Source organism: Bombyx mori, chromosome W, assembly GCF_030269925.1.
Source record: "Bombyx mori chromosome W, ASM3026992v2".
NCBI classification, from domain to species: Eukaryota; Metazoa; Arthropoda; class Insecta; order Lepidoptera; family Bombycidae; genus Bombyx; species Bombyx mori.
In genome coordinates this window covers 8165821-8176660 of record NC_085135.1, presented here as the reverse complement: position 1 = coordinate 8176660, position 10840 = coordinate 8165821, and the positions used below count along the sequence as shown (strand labels likewise).

The window sequence follows — 10840 nt, the reverse complement described above, 5'->3', positions numbered from 1 at the left end:
CAATTAGTTGATATTATACTTATAATTTTGGAGAATGTCTTTTTTGTTAATTAATAATTTAAAAACAAATAATTTTGATGTCCAAAAAATGTTGGTATTTTAATGAATAAATAAGCTGATTGTAACTAGCGATTTTAATTTCCATCATTACCTTATACCCTTTATCATTCACCTCAATAAGGTTTATCATTCTACTCTACATCATATCATTCACCTCTACGTAATTTTACGATTTTATGGGCTTTCTTACGATTTTCTCAATAAAATTATAGTTTACATACATAAAACACTTATTTTATGTAAAACCATCGAAATTTAATGATTATTTTTTCGGTTTCTAAGTAAAATAAAAAATCGCATAAAAACTGTCATAATAAATCAAAAAATGAAAATTCACCCAAGCGTTGTTTAACAAACTCGCACGTGAATTTGGTGTGAGTTTTCAAATTGGCATTCTGTAAATTTCATTGTAGTGACGAATCTACACTAGCGCCCCTCGCGGGAGATCAGAAGTGAATTGAATTAGCAAGCGTGAGTTTTTTTACAATGTAGAGTTGACGTTTGAAACGGCATTCTGTAGTGCAAATCACGTCTAATTTCGATAAGAACTTCGCATCGCAACATCATTTTATTTGTCAAATCAAAAGTTAGTGTTTTAAGTGTTTGTTGTGAGTGAGAATATACGAAAACGTAATAAACCACTGTTAATTATTAAAAAAATACTCTTATTTACCAAAATTGCAATTTAGAATAACTTTATTCTTCATCGATATTTTATGGAGTGTATGTTTTTATTGAAAACATTGTTGAAAGAGGCTGACGCTACGGATCAGCGTGAAATGCGTCGAAAAGCCTACGAAATTCACAATTTATCACTTTTAACTTGAGATGACGACTATGTAAAAGTATAAAGAAAGTGTATAGATTGTCGAAGGATCTAAGAAGCAGTTAGGATGTGAATTACACCCTTTCATGAAGACCACTAAAAGTCAGTGAAAAGGACTTTCAACTCTTCTAAAGGTAGGTACTCCACGTGGTAAGATTGTGTCTTTATGTATAAAATAGGTACTTTATAACATATTAGTAAAGTTTGCCCATTTGTTTATATCCAACTCTCCCATTATTGTAAAACAATACCCCTAAACCAATCTACCAAAAATATCCTGAAAGAATACATATTAGATTCTCTAATAACTATGTGTATTGTATAATGAAAATTTCTTATTTTCAGTTATTGTGCACCTTGTTATTTTTGGTCAATTGAAGTTACCAAAGAAATCATAAAAGAAAATATAAGAACATATTTGTCCCAGACATCCCAGCGTACATCTGAGGTTGTAGAGGCTCTGAACAACCCAGCAACTATATATAAATATTTAAGATTCCCACAGAATGCTCAATAATGGCAAAAGTTGAAGGAAAAGCGAAGAAAAAAGAAGGTGGTTTAAGCTAAATAAAAAAAATTTTTCTTCATAAAAAATTACCAATATTAATACATTAATATTGGTAATTTTTTATGAAGAAAAATTTTTTTTACAATTACAATGCTAAATATTGCAGTTTTTATGAAAAATTTAGAATCCTTTGGGTTATTGGGTGTATTGATGGGAAATTGGTGGCCTTAAAAAGATCTGCTACCAATAAAAAATGGTTTTACTGTCGCAAAGAATATCATGCAAGAAATGTACAATTTGTAAAGCTATTAATATTTTTCGAAATTCTGATAATATATGTAATCCATAAACGAAATGTGTATTAAGAACCTAAGTATTCAGATTGTATTCATTTCAGTGAAATTGTAATTGTGTATATTGCTATAATTTATTGTGAAATTTAGTATTTATCTTAAATAAACTTTGAGTTATAATGAAAACAAAATAAAATCTACTAGATTAGTCAACGACAGCAAGTAATGACCATTATAATTATTTAACATCTTTTCGGGCTTTCTGTATATGCTCAACGTTCCAACCTTATGACACCTTTTACTATATTTTTTTTCATTGTTTAGATCGGTGGACGAGCTCCCAGCCCACCTGGTGTTAAACGGTTACTGGAGCCCATAGACATCTACAACGTAAATGCGCCACCCATCTTGAGATATTAATTCTAAGGTCTCAGTATAGTTACAACAGCTGCCCCACCCTTCAAACCGAAACGCATTACTGCTTCACAGCAGAAATAGGCGATAATGCTATGCTATGCTAGCTAATACCTGCTAATAATAGCTAGCTAATGCTAATACGGAGGAAGATAGTCCTGAAGCTTTGTAGCACCGCCTTCATACCACTGCCCATAACTCAGTGGAAAAAACAATAGGTATGTTAAAGAGTAGATTCAGGTGTTTGCTGATCTATAGGGTGCCAATTTACCACCCTGATAAGGTAGCAAAAATAGTTGTTGCGTGTTGTGTTTTGCACAACATTTGCAATTGTGCAGAGCTGCCAGTTCCCATGATCTCAGATGATGAGATTACATGTACATTAAGGTGGTCACGTTGAATTACTTTGTTAAATTCTACTAATTAGCTTACTTATAGTGTGAAGTAACTTCAAATATAAATTAATGATTTATAAAAATAGTTTTATTATAGTTTTATTCAATAGTTATCTATACTAATATTATAAAGAGGAAAGATTTGTTTGTTTGTTTGTTTCGAATAGGCTCCGAAACTACTGGACCGATTTGAAAAATTCTTTTTCCATTAGAAGCCGACATTGTCCCTGATGAACATAGGCTACTTTTTTTTTTTTTTTTTTTGTTTCATATGTTTTAATGTTTCCGAAGCGAAGCGAGGCCGGGTCGCTAGTATACAATAATTTTGAAATTTGTTTGCATCAGTAACTTATGTGGAAATACAGGTTTAAAATTGCTAGCTGCATGTGCTAATTCCACCAACAGTTCATCCTTCTTGCAGATAGTCGACTATTCATTCCCCCATGGTTGTAAGTTTCATTAAGTTATATATGGTACTGTGTTCAAAAATGCTTTGGACGACACACATATGAACACCCTGAATCTTCACCTGCAGTTCCTCTATCCACAAAATTCTCTTAGTAATTTGAGTACACTCTGCTTTTCATTGTAAAAGTGGTGAAATAGCAGGTCAGGTGTTGAGGTGCTGAAAAAAATAATAAATTTATTTAAAAACAAGGTTAGTTAAAAAAACCCTGTTTACAATACATGCAACAAAATGTTTTTATTAACAAGTAACAGCATTATACACAAATCAATGTCGCTAATATGGTTGTTCAATGAATAGGTACTTTGACCTGAATAAACACTTACATATTAATCCAATCTCTTGACTAAAATGTGAGACCTACTGTGGCTGGAGCTACTAGTAGTACCATCACAATAAGTAAAAGTTACTTGCATTTAGTTAGAGGAGGATGACTGCAAAATAGGTGATTCTTGATGCAATGCTAAAAAGGCAATAAATATTAATTTTTAAAATGCAAGTTTTGTTTAGGTTATTTATATATATTTATTTAAGATAATTAGGTATAACATACATACCTGTATGTTTGGGATTGTTCCAATACTGATACATTTTCCGAGTTGGCAATAAATTCTCCTTACAATATTCTGATGATGTGGATTAGTATTTTCAATCTGTTGCAGTTCCTTAAATATAATAAAATAGGTTATGCCTAAATTTTGTTCATCTATTTTAAACGGAGTATGTAGCCTTTAGCCTACATAATGTCTGTTTAGTCAATACTCTGGCACTGCCTGCCACCCCTGTACCAGTATGCACACCCTTTACCATAGATCAGTCACCCCTGCATCAATAAAAACATTCCAACATCATCCAACTTGCAATACCTAAATTGTTAATGATTTGATTTATTTAATTCAAAATAATTTTTTTCTTGGTGAATTTGAGATACAAATAAATTAACTTCATGCCCTGTTAAAATAGAACATCAATAAAATAGATGTTAACATGTCCTAAATATCTCACCCGGAATGGATCTTAACTGACAAGAGAGTTTAGTTCCTATATTTTTTTAATATCCTTGTTCTCTTATTGAACATGTTGAGATTCGATTAATCCTTTTGTTTCGCTAGCTTTAACCCAAAACGTTTATCAATGCCTCTATTTGCGCCAATGTCGGATGAGAAGAACGCTCGTCAAATCTGTTGGTAATATATTTAAATTTTACATTAAAAAACGAATAGAAACATTGATAGCCTCAAAACTAACTTTTACTTACCTCATAATTTTTATTTAACGTTAAATTCACTCACAAAGTAACAACAAATCTAGAAAAAGCAAAATAAAAACTTCCGACCGCTCGAGATTGTTTTGAACACAAAATTTTATTTTTTAATTCTGGTATTCGCATGTGCACGCAAAGGAACTTAGCGTACAGCCAGAAATTACAATGAATATCATAAATATATGACTTTTAATTTTCTTTTTAGATATATTAGATGTGGTTTAGACACCAAAGCTTAAATTCATAGTATTTTTAAGAAAATACTATGAATTTAATATTGTATTTATAAGCAGAATGCTTATAAATACAAAGAAAAACTGAAACCGGTAAGCTTCGATTTACATTTGCGTGTATACGGCTATCCCTAGTAGTATTATAAACAAACTTCGTTGTCACTTCACTTCGCTCGAGGCAGGGTAATTAAGATTAGTGTTTACAGAATGCCAAATCAAGGTCATTCCATTGCGAATGCGAAGTGATGGAGAATTTCGTAGTGAGATGCGAGTTCTTGTTTGAATTTTAGAGAATCGCAAGGCAGATCTTGAAAAATAAAGTTATAGCCATTTCAAAATCTTCGGGATTCACTTTTTTTTGAACCTATTCTAGATTCGCCGAATCAGTAGGAAATTAACCAATAGACACAGTCCACTGAGTTTCTCGCCGGATCTTCTCAACGGGTCGCGATTCCGATCCGGTAGTAGATTCATTCGCGAAGCAATTGCTCTTGAGTTGTTAGGTCTTCTTCGGAGGCGCTCGGGCAGTTGTTAGCAATCCCACCCCCCTGGCTGAGCCTTTGCTCGTCCACCTGTCCTGGTGAAACTGGAAAGGCCTTCGGGCCACCAGTAATCTTTCAATCATAAAAAAAAACTTTAAAACAACTATAGCAACCCTAAGGCCTGCCGCGTCGGCAGCCGCGTCTGATCGCGCGCCGCGACCAATCAGGGACTCTCATTGTCGGTTCCCGGCGCAATTCAAAGAGTAGCGACCGAGGGGCTTTCCTTTTGGCTAGCCGCGCGTGCGCCTTTACCAGTGTTGCCAACTTAGCCCTTTCGGGGCTAGATCTAGCCCTTTTTCTGTCTGTTTAGCCTCCATAATAATGATTTAGCCTCTAGCCCCAAATTTAGCCCTAAATTATCATATGTCAATGACCATAATCATAGACACGCCTAAGAACGAAACGAAATGAAATTTTAACAGAAAAGCCTAGCAAAAACTAAACGCACTCACTTTCATTCTATGTGGGGATTCCCCGTATCTACTATATCGTTCCTGTCTCCTGTTTTACATCTATTTCATTCAGTATTTGAAATCATTCTGTTTGGAGTTTTGATTGTGTTATGTTATGTGAAAGTAAATTTATATGTTAGTGACAATGAACGTTCCAGCAAAAAAGAAAACTAAGTACGCACAATATTATAGAGTAGAATGGGAGAAAGAGCCATCATTTAAAAAATGGTTAAATCCAGTTATTGGAAACGATACAAAAGCAATGTGCATTTATTGCAAAATAGAATTCACAGCAAAATTATATGAATTAAAACGATATTCCGAGTCGAAAAAGCATATTGAAAAATTAAAGCCCTTTTCGTTGGGCCAGAGAACGATTTCTGTAGAAAAAATAGAAAGCAAAGCCGATGTAGTACATAATGCAGAAGCACTGATTTCGCTCTTCATTGCAGAACATGCAGCTATTTCGGGAGTTGATCATCTTAGTCAAATGTGTGCAAAAGCTTTTCCAGACTCCAAGGTTGCGTGCGGTTTGCAACTTCATCGCACCAAATGTGGTGAAATAATAAGAAATGTGTTAGGACCCCATTTCAAATCTACGTTGAGAGAGGATATTGGTGATACCAGCTACAGTCTCGAAATCGACGAGTCAACAGATATTTCAGTTCAAAAATATTTGGGTATCGTTATCAGATACTTTAGTACTTTCATGAATAAAATAATGACAACTTTTCTGGCAATTTCGGAGTTAGAAACTGCTGATGCGAGAGGTATTGCCAGTGCAATAGTGAAAACAATTGAAGACATTGGTTTAAAACTTCAGAATATGGTAGGGCTGGGAACCACTGAAGTAGGAAACCTATGGAAATGAAACGTCAACAAAAAATTCGTGCCACTGTGACGTCATCTGGCCACAAAACATGGCGGTTTTAGTGCTGCCCAGAAGATTTTAATGTTAGTAGGTTTTATCGATAAACGTTCTTGGCTTATTTTATTTTAAATATTGTTGACTATGAATGTATTTGTAGAATTTATACTTTAATAGGAAGTAAGTATATTGTTATGTGCAAAGATGATGTGATTTAGATATTATGTGAAATCTAAGACGAGTTCGTGCTTCAAATTTTCCAAGTAAACGATATGACGATTTTTAAAATTTGCTACACTGATTTTATAAAGTTGTCGTTTGCCGCAAAACATAAAGATATGGCATAGTACAGTGCCATCAGCCCATTTCTAGCATGCTGAATGTTATCGTATTTTGAGTACGTGTTTTTCTTAGACTATTACAATCTATTTTAATTGTTTTGCTGACTCTAAAGTCCGTAACACACTACCGCAGCGCACCTCAAGGAAGGTACGCCGCACCATTTGAATCACTCTCACTTGAGAGTGATTCAAATTTTAAACTTATCAAGGGACCGCCTGATAAAAAAAAACACCTACAGAACATTTATTCGTTAATAAAGTTACAAACGTCATTCCTTGTGACTTCCTCTCTAAAATCACTTAATTATTAAATATTTAACGAGTTGACAGTAGTGTTTTACTCACTGCGGAATAAAACTATTTTATTTAAATAGTTCCGAAGAGATTTTGAAGTCGTCGTGGCCTAAAGGATAAGACGTCCGGTGCATTCGTGTGTAGCGATGCACCGGTGTTCGAATCCCGCAGGCGGGTACCAATTTTTCTAATGAAATACGTACTCAAGAAATGTTCACGATTGACTTCCACGGTGAAGGAATAACATCGTGTAATAAAAATCAAACCCGCAAAATTATAATTTGCGTAATCACTGGTGGTAGGACCTCTTGGGAGTCCGCACGGGTAGGTACCACCACCCCGCCTATTTCCGCCGTGAAGCAGTAATGCGTTTCGGTTCGAAGGGTGGGGTAGCCGTTGTAACTATACTGAGACCTTAGAACTTATATCTCATGGTGGGTGGCGCATTTACGTTGTAGATGTCTATGGGCTCCAGTAACCACTTAACACCAGGTGGGCTGTGAGCTCGTCCACCCATCTAAGCAATAAAAAAAAAAAAAAAAGATTTTGTCGGTAACCTTTTTCCCGAAATATCTAAACAGAATGTCTAAATATGTTTTGATGACATATTTTAAAGAGGTATTTATGATTAGTGTCATGATGAATAGATTCCGACCGAAAAATTGTGTCCGATATTTCGGATTCAAATATATTAAGTGTATAATCTATGTTTCGGATGAGGGCTCCATAATGAATTTAAATATATATAGATAATAGTTTTGGGGCATCGACTTTCTTGAGATCCTATAAAATATGTTTTAATTATTATTTTTGTATGTTTTAAGCATGATAAAATAATAAATTTTATATAAGCAATCATATTAAATCGATATCAAAGTCAATAAATAATGTACAACCCAAAACAGACGGCCGAACTGACGTGACAATGACATTTGGCGCGCTAAACATGGCGGATTTTCGGCCTCATTAGACGGAGACGGAGACATTTACGTATATTCATGTTTCATTTTATGTACGCACTGAAATACTGTTATATTGTTTTCTTGCGAGTTAAAGTGCTGAGTAAGAACGAGAAAGATATATGTTTATGTGTGTGCCTTCAAAATGGGTGCTATTTATATAAGCAATTGTACGTATAGAACAATATGTCGTGTCCCTACTATATAGGTCTATGCTGGGAACTGACAATGCTAGTGTCATGGTAGGCATAAATAATGGGGTTTACCAAATATTAAAAGAAGAATATGGCTTACACCATTTGATTTTGGTAAGATGCGTATGTCATTCTCTGCAACTTGCAGTCAGCCATGCGTCTGAGAAAACGATACCGCGCAATATAGAGTTTCTAATAAGAGAAACTTATAATTGGTTTTGTTTATCACCTTCGCGTCGACAAGAGTATGCAAACATATATGCAACAATAAATTGTGGTAAGCAGCCATTAAAAATACTGAAGAGGTGTGCTACTAGATGGCTTTCCATAGAACCTGCCGTGCAACGAATTCTGGAACAATGGGATGAGCTAAGGCTTTTCTTTGAAATTGCTAAAAGTAAAAATAATTGCTTTACTGCCGAAATGTTATTTACTATATATTCTGATCAGCACATTAAGGTATATTTGATTTATATAAAATCTATACTCGCACAAGTACAATACGCGTTGAAAGCATTTGAAGGCCAAAATAGTGACCCAACCAAGCTGTTGAAATCTTTAGTAAACTTGCTAGAAGTACTATGCAACAAACTTGTAACTCCTGGAAGACAACAGTATTTTGATATTTTCAAAGATAACATTGCCAGTTATATAGATCCGATGCCGTACCTGGGTTATAATTTTGAAAAATCTGTTGAAATATACAACTCTGACCAGAAGCAGTTGATCAGGAAGCGTTGCGTTGATTTCACCGTTAAGCTGATCAAAGAATTGCAGCAACGACTTCCAGATAACATAAAAACGCTTCAAAATATGAACATAATGAGCGTTGACCATGTTTTGAAATCAGAAAAGGGCCTAGAAATAATTACACTAGCGGAACACTTCGGCTTATATGCTGATACAATCGATAAAGTTGTTGCGCAATGGAGAAACATACATAACCACAAATGGGAAAATACCAGCGATACTATAACATTTTGGCGCGAAGTATCGCTTTATAGGGACGCGGGAAATGATAATCCATACAAGGAACTAAGCTCATTAGCGTTCACAATGCTGGTAATGCCACACTCTAACGCCGACGTCGAGAGGGTATTCAGCACGATGAATGTAATTAAAAACAAATTACGAAACAGAATGAACTTTGATACCCTGAATAAAATACTACAGATACGAATTGGCCTTAAAAGTTTTAATCAAAGTTGCTGCAAATATGAAATCCCGAAAGACGTCACCAAAAAAAATGGATCTAAAGAAAAATATAGATTTAAATTGAGTAAGACTGCGGGCAATGAGCCTGAGCCGCAACCGTCAACGTCGTCAGCACAAGAAACCCTTCACGACGAATTTGACTCAGATTCAGAAGAAATGCTGCTTCGAGTACGTTTTCTTTTCTATTTAGAATATTGTTATAATTTTTGTTATTAATTAATATGTTTATACAATATTTGTACACAGTAAGTAATAAATTATATTAAATATCATAAATATCAACTCTTTCTAATAAGTTTTATTAATTATTTAGCAATTTAGCTCTTATTTTAAATTTTTCGGCAAATCTAGCCCTTTTTGACGTTTGATTTAGCCCACAATCCTAATACTAAGTTGGCAACACTGACCTTTACTGGCGCCGACAGTTCACCCGCAACCACCGAAGCATACACACGAGAATACGTCCGCACCTCGCTCGCTACCATTCCTTTTCGAACTTGTTTGTGAGACCCTCTGGAGTATTCATACCCAGTGCTCCAGCTGGACAACACAAAACAACTATTTTTTTGTATGAAAACTAGCGACATCTTGTAGGAGATGCCCCTAAGCTGTTGTTAAAATTAACGCATTTAATTATTGTATAACTAAACACAGTAAACTAAAAAAATAATAAATCATACAAGTTTTTATTTGTTATAGAGAAATTGATTAAATTTAATCAATTTGTGGTTCCTGAAAATTTACAAAATCCTTTATTAAAAATAAAATATAGAATAGGTAATATGTTACTACCATCTACAGGAGCAATGAGCAACTAATCGAATCGAAGCCATCTATGTTAGAAACATAAAATTGTGTCTATGGTTAAAAGAAATAAATATACTCTATGGAGTCTGTCGAACAAACGCAGCACGAGTGGTTTTATTTTATATTACATTCAACGATATATTACCACTAGATAACGCATCACATACAAAAACCAAACACAAATATGGCATCGACTAACTGATCTGACTACACCATCAAGTGGAGAAAAACGATGTACAGGGTGGTCCATAAGTCCTTTGATATGAAAAAAAATTTATTAAAATAAAACTAATTACATTATGAATTAAATTTTTATTTACATAAAAAGCTTAAAAAACGGGAATTATTTTTTGAAAATAACATCTCCTAAATGTAATCCGTTGCGATCACGGCACTCTTGCAAACGACGTCTAAAATTGTCGATGACTGCGCGGCACGTCACTGCTGAAATGCTTGTCATTTCTCTGCGGATGTTTTCTTTTAGGGCCTCAATTGACCGCGGGTTTGTGTCGTATACTTTAGCCTTAAGGTAGCCCCACAAAAAAAAATCCATCGGGGTCAGATCTGGACTACGTGGAGGCCAAAATGTCTCCTCTCTTAGAGATAACTTTGCCAGGAAAAAGTTGACGGATAACGGGCATAGCAGTGTTAGAGGTGTGAGAAGTGGCCCCATCCTGTTGAAACCACGTCCTGGCATTAAAGCCTGAAA

General features: G+C 34.7%; 1 long non-coding RNA gene across 2 annotated transcripts; it reads right to left on the bottom strand.

Moving 5' to 3' along the window:
* Positions 1-2836: 2836 nt before the first annotated feature.
* LOC134201795 (uncharacterized) lies at positions 2837-4072 on the bottom strand. Of its 2 annotated transcripts, XR_009977056.1 has the most exons (4): positions 3968-4072; positions 3520-3627; positions 3289-3425; positions 2837-3072 (listed from the first exon to the last, which is right to left on the bottom strand). It is a non-coding gene; the product is annotated as an uncharacterized LOC134201795 (long non-coding RNA). The 2 variants fall into 2 exon arrangements; XR_009977057.1 differs by lacking the exon at positions 3289-3425 and having other exon boundaries at positions 2837-3121.
* Positions 4073-10840: the final 6768 nt, after the last annotated feature.